The sequence below is a fragment of the Aulonocara stuartgranti genome (genome assembly GCF_965226115.1).
Source record: "Aulonocara stuartgranti genome assembly, chromosome: 3".
Lineage (NCBI taxonomy): Eukaryota > Metazoa > Chordata > Actinopteri > Cichliformes > Cichlidae > Aulonocara > Aulonocara stuartgranti.
Window position 1 is genome coordinate 32,013,556 of NC_138941.1, and position 10,725 is coordinate 32,024,280.

Genomic DNA, 10,725 nt, shown 5'->3' on the forward strand with positions numbered 1-10,725 from the left:
GACAGTGAGTTTGTACCCCAATGGCCTCCACAGTCACCAGAGTCAGTCTCAATCCAGTAGAGCACCTTTGGGATGTGGTGATACAGGAGATTCATATTGTGGGTGCACAGCTAACAAATCTGCAGCAACTGTGTGATGCTGTCATGTCAATGTGGAGCAAAGTGTCTCATTAATGTTTTCAACAGCTTGTTGAATCTGTGCCATGGAGAATTAAAACAGTTCTAAAGCCAAAAAAAGATCCAACTCAGCACTGATGTAGCCGGGTGGGCTACTCGCGCCTCCCCCCCCCCCCCCCCTCTCTCTCTCTCTTTCTCTCTCTCTCTCTCGCTTGCTTTACCGCCCTCGCTCTCTCCTGCGCTCGCTCTCTTGGCTGCGCAACTCGGTTAATTGGGAACCCACATGCATATTGATTGCAGGGTGGCGTCAGTCCGTATAAAGTTAAGCCGGTGTTCTCCTGGATTATTCCTCCCATGCGTTTGGCGCAAAGCTGCAGTAAATGCTGGCGGACCGCGACGGATTGATCAGCAAGCGAGTAGATCCTATGACGGCTATAGGTAGGCTCTCGCTTAACCTCCGAGTACCGAAATTTGTATTAATGTAGTTTTGCGGCCCTGTTGTAGCGCGGCCGTTTCTGTTTGAGGGTGTAAGCCTTCCAGTTTGGTGTGCGTGTGTGATTTCTTTTATTAAAGATTGAAGGTTTAGTTTTTATGATATGTAGCGAGCCTGACGCTCAGAGTCCTTTTACTCTTTTAACGTATTGCTCTGGTTTATTTCAGTGAACAGAGGACATGCCAGTGTCCCTGGGACCTCAGGTGGTGGGTCGTTTTCACACTTTCCTTTGTACAGCACTGGGTGGGCTGTAGTGATTTTCTTGTGTGATTTTTCTTTTGGGTCCACGGCTGCTGGTAAGTCCAAGTTCCATGATTGTTTTTAACTTCCGGACACTGTCAACAACGACGCTACATTTTGTTTTCTAATATTTCATCTATTTTCACTATAAACAAAATTATTGATATTGGAGCCAACCTGCGTCGGTGTGCATCCTTGAATCTGTGCGGCCTCTCTTATTCATTTAATCGATTTTTCTTAAAAAGGAATTTCCTGGGGGTGAAATTCCCCTTGGTGGCGTTGTCATTTTATTACCATTTCTTTTATAACCCCGGCGACCACTTGGTCACACTAATGAAGTGGCAGCAGGGCTCTGAGTATGTTGTTCACTCAATAGCAGGAAAATTGAGAGAGAGAGAGAGAGAGAGAGAGAGAGAGAGAGAGAGAGAGACCAAAAATGGGATTTACGAAAAATGATAATTAAAAACACGGAAATGTAAAATGATTAATCATACATGTTTATAAAATGATAACAAAGTAACAAGTTGTTGCCGATAATTATTTTTTTTATTCTATATGCATTTAATTGAGAGCTTCTTTCCGTTGCTTCCTTATTTTCTTAAGTGATTTCGGATAAGTTGAACAACGATGAAGTGTTTCATCTATCAGTTGGATTATAGGACTTGGACTTGGTATTTCCTGAGCCAAATTGGAGTCGAGAAGAGGAAGGGCCCTGCCTCCATGCGACAGCGGAGAACGTGAACTTGCGCGCCTGAAGGCCCTGCCTCCATGGGCAGGGCCTCCACTCCGCCCTGGCAGGTATAAAACGCACAGGCACACACAGAAACACTTCACTTCTTACACCGGCTCAGGCAAACGCTTATAAGGTAAGATTTACAGACTTTTGATTTCAAATACAAACACTTGAAGGTAGTGTGAGTGCGCCGCGCCGCGCTCTGAACAGTGCGGAACAGTGCCCCGCGGAACAGTGCGCCGCGGCGCCGCGTGGCGGAACAGTGCCCCTCGGAGGCGCGGTGCCCCCTCGGAGGCGCGGTTCCCCCGCGGAGGCGCGGTGCCCCGCGGAGCCCCCTCGGAGGCGCGGTGCCCCCTCGGAGGCACGGTGCCCCGCGGAGCCCCCTCGGAGGCGCGGTGCCCCCTCGGAGGCACAGTGCCCCTCGGAGGCACGGTGCCCCCTCGGAGGCGCGGTGCCCCCTCGGAGGCACGGTGCCCCGCGGAGGCGCTGACGCGCCGTGCCCCTCGGAGGCGCGGCACAGTGCCCCGCGGAGGCACAGTGCTCCGCGGCGCCGCGGAGGCACAGTGTGCCTCGGAGGCGCGGTGCCCCCTCGGAGGCGCGGTACCCCCTCGGAGGCAAAGTGCCCCTCGGAGGCGCGGACGCGCAGTGCCCCGCGGAGGCGCGGACGCGCCGTGCCCCTCTGAGGCACAGTGCCCCGCGGAGGCACAGTGCGCCTCGGAGGCGCGGTGCCCCCTCGGAGGCGCAGTAACCCCTCGGAGGCAAAGTGCCCCGCGGAGGCGCGGGGCGCCGTGCCCCTCGGAGGCGCGGACGCGCAGTGTCCCTCGGAGGCGCAGTGCCCCTTGGAGGCACAGTGCCCCTCGGAGGCACAGTGCGCCGCGGCGCCGCGGAGGCACAGTGCGCCGCGGAGCCTCGGAGGCGCGGTGCCCTCGCGGAGGCGCGGTGAGGCGCGGTGCCTCGCGGAGGCGCGGTGAGGCGCGGTGCCCCGCGGAGGCGCGGTGAGGCGCGGTGCCCCGCGGAGGCGCGGAGGCACAGTGCGCCGCGGAGGCACAGTGCGACACTAAATTGAGTACTTCTTACACCGGCTCAGGCAAACGCTTATAAGGTAAGATTTACAGACTTTTGATTTCAAATACAAACACTTGAAGGTAGTGTGAGTGCGCCGCGCCGCTCTCTGAACAGTGCGGAACAGTGCCCAGCGGAACAGTGCCCCTCGGAGGCGCGGTGCCCCCTCGGAGGCACGGTGCCCCGCGGAGGCAAGGTGCCCCCTCGGAGGCGCGGTGCCCCGCGGAGGCGCGGAGGCACGGAGGCACGGTGCCCCGCGGAGGTGCGGAGCCCCCTCGTAGGCGCGGTGCCCCCTCGGAGGCGCGGTGCCCCGCGGAGCCCCCTCGGAGGCGCGGTGCCCCCTCGGAGGCACGGTGCCCCTCGGAGGCACGGTGCCCCCTCGGAGGCGCGGTGCCCCTCGGAGTCGCGGTGCCCCCTCGGAGGCACAGTGCCCCGCGGAGCTGCTGACGCGCCGTGCCCCTCGGAGGCGCGGACGCGCAGTGCCCCTCGGAGGCGAGGACGCGCAGTGCCCATCGGAGGCGCGGACGCGAAGTGCCCCTCTGAGGCACAGTGCCCCGCGGAGGCACAGTGCGCCTCGGAGGCGCGGTGCCCCCTCGGAGGCGCGGTACCCCCTCGGAGGCGCGGTACCCCCTCGGAGGCAAAGTGCCCCTCTGAGGCGCGGACGCGAAGTGCCCCTCGGAGGCGCGGACGCGCCGTGCCCCTCGGAGGCGAGGACGCGCAGTGCCCATCGGAGGCGCGGACGCGAAGTGCCCCTCTGAGGCACAGTGCCCCGCGGAGGCACGGTGCCCCCTCGTAGGCGCGGTGCCCCCTCGGAGGCACGGTGCCCCGCGGAGCCCCCTCGGAGGCGCGGTGCCCCCTCGGAGGCACGGTGCCCCTCGGAGGCACGGTGCCCCCTCGGAGGCGCGGTGCCCCTCGGAGTCGCGGTGCCCCCTCGGAGGCACAGTGCCCCGCGGAGCTGCTGACGCGCCGTGCCCCTCGGAGGCGCGGACGCGCAGTGCCCATCGGAGGCGCGGACGCGAAGTGCCCCTCTGAGGCACAGTGCCCCGCGGAGGCGCGGTGCCCCCTCGGAGGCGCGGTACCCCCTCGGAGGCGCGGAGGCGCAGTGCCCCTCGGAGGCACAGTGCGCCGCGGAGCCTCGGAAGCGCGGTGCCCCCTCGGAGGTGCGGAGGCGCGGTGCCCTCGCGCAGGCGCGGTGAGGCGCGGTGCCCCGCGGAGGCGCGGAGGCACAGTGCGCCGCGGAGGCACAGTGCGACACTAAATTGAGTACAATTAACACTGAAAAGTTAACACTGGCCATAGAGTAAATTTAACTCTAATTCTGAGTGGTCCGGGACATCATAATGTCTAACTCGCGTGATGATTGTGATAGAGAAGCAGCCTATTTTTTTTTTTAATCAATATCTGAACGTATGAACAATAGACTGTCAAATCAATGAAAATACAAGTTCATTTCAACAAAATTTATTGTTAACACTGAAACACACAGTAGGCCTACATTAGATATAGGGCTGCATTTTAAAATGAATTAGAGAAAATAAAATGGCTAAATTGTGCATCTTAAAACAAAGTGCTTAATTTCAGGAAAAAAATAGCAGCAGCTTGAGTTTCCCTTTTTCTTTACCTTTTACATCTCGTCTCAATACATTTTGAACAGATAACATCAAAACATCTTAACAATTTTGCAGTTTCTTTCTTTCCCCCTTGTATTCCACTTCCCCACTTTCTGTTGTTCAGTGAGAGAACTGAGCTTCAGTTTGCCCTTCCAGGATTTTAAATCTGGGCTGGAATGGTGTCAGGGCCATTCTCACACACATGTGTAGGTGCTCGTTGGTGAGCCTGGAACGATATTTAGTTTTTATTATGTTCATTGTGGAGAAAGCTGCCTCACAGCTGTATGTGGAGCCAAACATGGTCAAGATGTACAGGGCTACTTTTCTCAAATTTGGGAAAGCTGTCTCAGACCATTTGGAGCCAGAAAGTGGCAGGTTCAGTTCTTCCAAACTGCTTTCAGGGCCACATCTGCTTAGAGCCCAACCAGTTGCATTTGAAGAGGCCCAGCATTTGCCCTCTTGAAGTGCTGTGTGACTTCCTTTGAGAATCGTCTGACATCAGTGATGAGAAATGGGTTCTTTATGAACTGCTGTCCAAAGCTGAAGCTATCAAAACGTTTGCTGAAGTTTTCAATCAGCTTGTCAACAAAGTCAACAAAAGAGGACACATCTCTCTGTCCCTGAACCTGTTCCTGAACCTGCGCTTTGTGCGCCGAGCTTCATTTACATTAGTCCTTCATCAGTCCTTCGTGCTCATGTTTAGATTAAATGTCAATCTTAGGAATTTCAGAATTAGGAAAAAAACGTTTTGATCAGGGGCGGATAGTAAAACTTTGTAACATCTCTGGGAGCTGCCAAGATCTAGAAAAAGCTCCTGAGACAAACCCGGTGTGTCTGATTACAGCAGTGGAAAATAGAGCAAAAGGGGCAGGTGCTAATTTTTATTTATTAGTATTTTATTTATTTATATTTTAAACATTCAGGGACAGGTGTCTGCGAGGCAATGACATCCGATGGGTCCAAAGCAACTTGTTTCATTCAAAAACCTTTTACTGTGTAGGTGCGTTTAGTTGATGCTCACATGTCAGTCGCTGGCTAACCAGCCAATTTGTCTGAGTGAAAAATATGTAAGAACCAGTGAGAGGCAAGCCAACAAGACAAGAATATGAAGATGAGTACTCAGAGAGAGGGTAGTCTGTGGTTCTATATTCATTCTTCTTTTACATTCTGGTTTAGATTTATAATCCAACCTGTTTCACTGCAGTTGATACTTGAAATGAAGGATCAGGACATAATTATCTTCTTCAGTTTACAAAGCTAAGTAACTTAAAGATAAAATGTACCAGTTCTTAATTTTGGTTTATCCATTAGCTGCTCCAAGTTTCAGTTTTACTCGTTTAAAAGTACTACAGTGTTTTGTTTTGGGTTTTTTTTTTGGACACGTCTGCAGTTGTCGTGTTTGTGACTTATGATTTGCTCTTGTTTCTGACAGACTTGAAGCTACAATGGATGGAGACGGTGAACAAGCCGCTCGGGCAGAGCTGTGTGCCCTGCACCTGAGATCCTTTCAGTTGCATCTCATTTACGACCAGGCTGACGGACTGGCTGCGATCCTTTACTATGACAGAGAGAAACTTTGCGAAATATTCCTCCAGACAATCACGATGGTGTTCTTCAGGAGCTGGATTCACAGGCCCGAGTGACCAAGACCATCAGTGACTTGCCCTTATACAGAGAGGAGCTGGGAACCTCTGAAGGGCCTCCAGCATCCAACAGTGCCTGCACAGATTGAACATTGTTGATGTTGTGTAAACTTCAATAATGAATTAATCAGAATCAGAATACTTTATTGATCCCTGGGGGAAATTAATTAAAATAAATAATTAAAATGTACTTTCCTTGTTATTATTCCATACATTCATTTAACCAACACATTTGTTATATTGATGACTGCTTTTCAAGGGCTGATCACCGCTACTAACGTCCCTGGATGGACTGACAACATCCGAACAATGACAGCAGGTCTCATGACTGAGGGCTTGGATGAACTGCAATATATATTCATTTTTAGAATTTATATTTTGTGTTAACTGCAGTTTGGCTCAAAGTGTTACTGCTATCTTATTTTAATAAACAACACTGCCATATGCAAAACTAGGGGTGGCAAGAGATTATGTTAGAGACAGTGGCATCGTTAGGCCTATTTTGGGGGTGCTGAAGCCTCCCTAAAATATTCTTAAGCCCCCCTAAATAATTTGCTGTTTGGGTTTGTTTTTTTTGTTTTGTTTTTTCTTTTTTTTACAGAACTTGCAGACAAATTCAATATAAAGATGCAGGAATATGAGTTTAAAGAAATAATAATATAAACCTGTCGCTATTCACATAAATATGATCATAACTCGGTTGGTCCCTTTCACTTTACACTGTTAAGGTAGCGTCAGTGCTTCGTTATCCAATCCGTTCCAGTTGTTCACAGGGGACATCCACATGACTGAAAATCCAGTCCTCGTTTCACTGCTACTTTACACTCCGCTCGTATACACCTGCGGACACACTAGCGTACATGCGGCAAACAGCAAGAAATCGTGGATATACGCAAGTTTTTCAAGAAAGTAAGTCTTCATCACTGGCTGGTAGTAACAATTAGTTAGCTCCAGCTAACAGCAGAGAGTCCCATGTAAATAATGAACCAGGTGCTCCCCATTTTGATAAATAAAAACCTGGCTAGCGCACTAAGTTAAATTGTTAGCATAATGTTAATTTCTGTCACTCGTTTTAGCTCTGAAAAATCGAGCTGAGCTCATTCAGGTATGGTCATCATCAGTGGAAATAATAATAATCACTCCATCCCCATTAACCTGTAGGAGTCAGGGCAGAGGAGCACAGAGAGGCAGAGGGGAGAGACGTCTGCTGGAGAGGTGAGTCAAAGGATGGAGTCATTTGTGATGCAGACAGTCTGATTAGAATTTTATGGGACTCAATATGGATATGAAATATGAAACATTTCAGTCACGGTACAACATGTAAGACCTGTTTAACTTGAGCTTTTATTTAGGAGAGTCAAGGTTAGAAAGTGGAGAGAGCAAAGAGATATATATATATATATAAGTCAAATTAGCCTGACTCACATATTTTTGAGGGTTCTATTTTAATTTTACTTCAATTCAAGTAATTTAGTAATATTTTTCAGGGCTTTAAATTGCAACCATTTTAGTCACATGCGTGCTCAAAATATAATGTTTGTAACTTCAAAATATTTGGGAGCAACAAATTACTGTGGAGCGTGAGCAGAAGTCATGATATTAGCAATTTACATTACAATTCAGTATGTTTTAATGTATCTTGAAGGGTGAGGCAGAAGGGGAGGCTGAGGGAGAAAAAGGTCAACAGGCAAGTTCAAGTCAGAGAGAGCAAGGAGAGACAGAGGAGCTGCAGCAAATGGATGGAGAGGCAGAGGAAGATCAAGTTATTACAGAGAGAGGAGAGCAAACAGGCCAAGAGAGGGAAAATGATGAAGCAGCTGCAGCAACTCATTCTACTCCAGGGTTTGATTTAGGTGACAAAGACACAGGGCCCAGACAGGTGAAGCTGAAGAGCTATCCACATGATACTTTTGGTACACAGAAGCGAGCATTTAACCACAGCTGGTTTGAAAAGCACAACTGGTTAGAATATTCAGTCAACCAGAGTGCAGCTTTCTGCTTCCCATGTAGAGTGTTTGGCAAAAACATCAAACATGATAGTTTGGTCAGTAGCGGTTGCAAGAACTGGAAGAAAGCTTTAGTCATCTTTGGCAAGCATGAGATGGCTCAAACACATAAGGACAGTGTTGTTACATGGAAAAGCTACCAGGGAACTAGCAAACAGGGAAACGTTGCACAGGTGATAGCAACTGCAAATGTGAGTGAGATAGTCGAAAGAAGAGAGTATCTCAGACGAATTGTTGCAGTCACCTCTGTGTTAGGGAGACAGGGACTCCCTTTTCGTGGCCATGATGAAGGTGAAGACAGCCCAAACAGAGGGGATTTTCTTGCGTGCATGGAGCTTTTGAAGGAGTTTGATGCTTTTCTTCAAAAACATAATCCCCCATCAAATGCACAGTATATCTCGCCAACATCCCAGAATGACCTGATTGACTGTTGTGCCCAGGAAGTTACTAGTGTCATTGTATCTGAAATGACAAAGTCTAAAGTCTATGCCATCATGGCAGATGAGGCAAGGGATAAAAAGGCAGAGCAGTTAGCTGTTTGTGTCAGGTACGTGTCAGAGGGGGCAGTGAAGGAGCGTTTCCTTGCACTAGCAGAGATAAAATCATTTGATGCCCAGTCCATTGCAAATGCTATTCAGCAGCAGATCCAAAACTATGGTCTTGCAGAGCTTAAGTGTGTAGCACAAACATATGATGGTGCAGCCGTTATGAGTGGCTCCACTGGAGGTGTACAAGCACATTTTAGAAGGCTCCATCCTGAGGCTATATATGTGCATTGTTATGCTCATCAACTCAACCTGGTTTTGTGCAATACTTGCAAGGCTGTCCCAGAGGCTGTGGAGCTTTTCAGCTTGTTGGAGTGTGTGTATTCTTTCTTCAGCACCTCCCTAGTCAATCATCATAAGTTCATGGAGACTCAGGCAAAGCTTGGATTGACAAAAACTGAGCTTGTGCAACTTTCAAACACTCGCTGGGCATGTCAGTTGCGATCAATCAGTGCAGTTCTTGAGACATTGCCTGCCATTTTGGAGTGCCTATCTGCAATTAGATCCCCCATAGCTGTTGGTCTCAGAGCAAAGCTCTACAAGTTCTCAGCAGTCTATGCACTACTGATGTTTTAGTCTATTCTGTCGGTAACAAAAGGACTCCACAAATTCCTGCAGAAAGAGACTTTAGACCTGGCAGAAGCTTTCATCTGCAAACAAGCTGTGTGTGACACACTTGAGGGCAAACACTCAGATGCATTTGCTACAGAGCTGTATGAGAAAACCAAGGCCCTGTGTAACACCCACAGTATCCCTGAACCAGGTGCCAAGACAAGGCACAAACAGAGGGAAATGGAGGGTTTTGTCCTGGAGGCAACTGTGGGTTCACGCACTGAATTGAACAACTCAGACACATTGAAAAGAGAGTTACTTTTCCCTTGTGTGGCTCGGATGGTTGGCGAGCTTGATCAAAGATTTTGCAGTGTAGATGCAGGGCTGCTAAAAGGCGTCCAGGCATGCAGTCCTAAATCTGAGAACTTCTTGAGTGAACCACACTTGAATGAACTTGCAAAGCACTACAGACTTGACCTGAAAAAAGAGGAGGTTCTGGTGGCCAGAAACTTTCTTACCAAAACACAGAGGCTGGATGTCCACCCAAAAATATGTTGTCTGTGTACAACCTCCTTGATTCAGACATGTTTCCCTCTCTGAGGGCAACCATCCAAGTTGCCCTAACAGTGCCTGTCAGCAGCTGCTCGTGCGAAAGGTCCTTTAGTGCACTGCGTCGGCTGCACTGCGTCGGCTGCACTCCTGGCTGCGTCAAACAATGGGTCAGAAAAGACTTCACAGTCTTGCAGTCATGTCTATTGAAAAAGACACGCTTCAGCATCTGAGTCACAACAGAGTGATTGACCGATTTGCCACTCTTAAAAACAGACGTCATTCTTTGATGCTTCCATCCACCAAGTAACTGGTGATTGCAGCCAGAAAAATGTACTTTTTTATTTTCAGTTTTTTTCTTGTTATTGACGCGGCAAACACATTTCCTCTGTTTTCTTGTTGTACTGTATTATAAAGCAGACTGAAATAAAACAATAGATCTATTGGTGGCCTAGGATGTTTAATCTGTCCAAAAAAGTAGGAAAACAATTTCTCAGTCTTTGTTTTCTGTTTGTGAAATTTTGTGCTCATTCACTACGTTCGTTCATATCGCGTGTGTATCTCTTGGGGGTTAAGCCCCCCCCCCCCCCCCCCCCCCCCCGTCCTTAAAACCTAGTGACGCCCCTGCTATCAACTTCAAAATGTGTGTTTTGAAAGGTTTTTTAAGAAAAAAAATTAGGACAACATAGCAAAAAAATCCATCACTTTTTATTGTCTTCATTCATGCTCAGTCATCCAGGTAAGGAAATCCCTAAAACTGATTCTGTTCATCTGGACGTGGCGTTTTCAGTCGAAGAAATTCTACTACCGGTAAGTGACTTCTTCAGTCTCAGCTGACTGCAGGTTTCCTGAGCCTTTTAACAGTACATTTGCATAATGACTTAAACTAGCTTCACTGACAAACAGCGGGCTATGAGGTCAGTTTTATGATCGTTAATTTTTATATTAATGCTTTGAGTAAATGTGGTTATCCCAGCTGGATATTTGTCAAAGCTGGGAAGGCACCTAAAGAAACCTCCAGGTGATCCAGGAGAGAAGGACAACTGCTGCCTTATCCTGTACGTGTCAGGAGTATCGGAACAGCTGAGACATATTTTTTCTAAACAACGCGTCTCTGTGGCTTTTAAACCCCAAACACTATGTCAAAGATTGGCAGGTCCCCAACCCAAGCAGAGT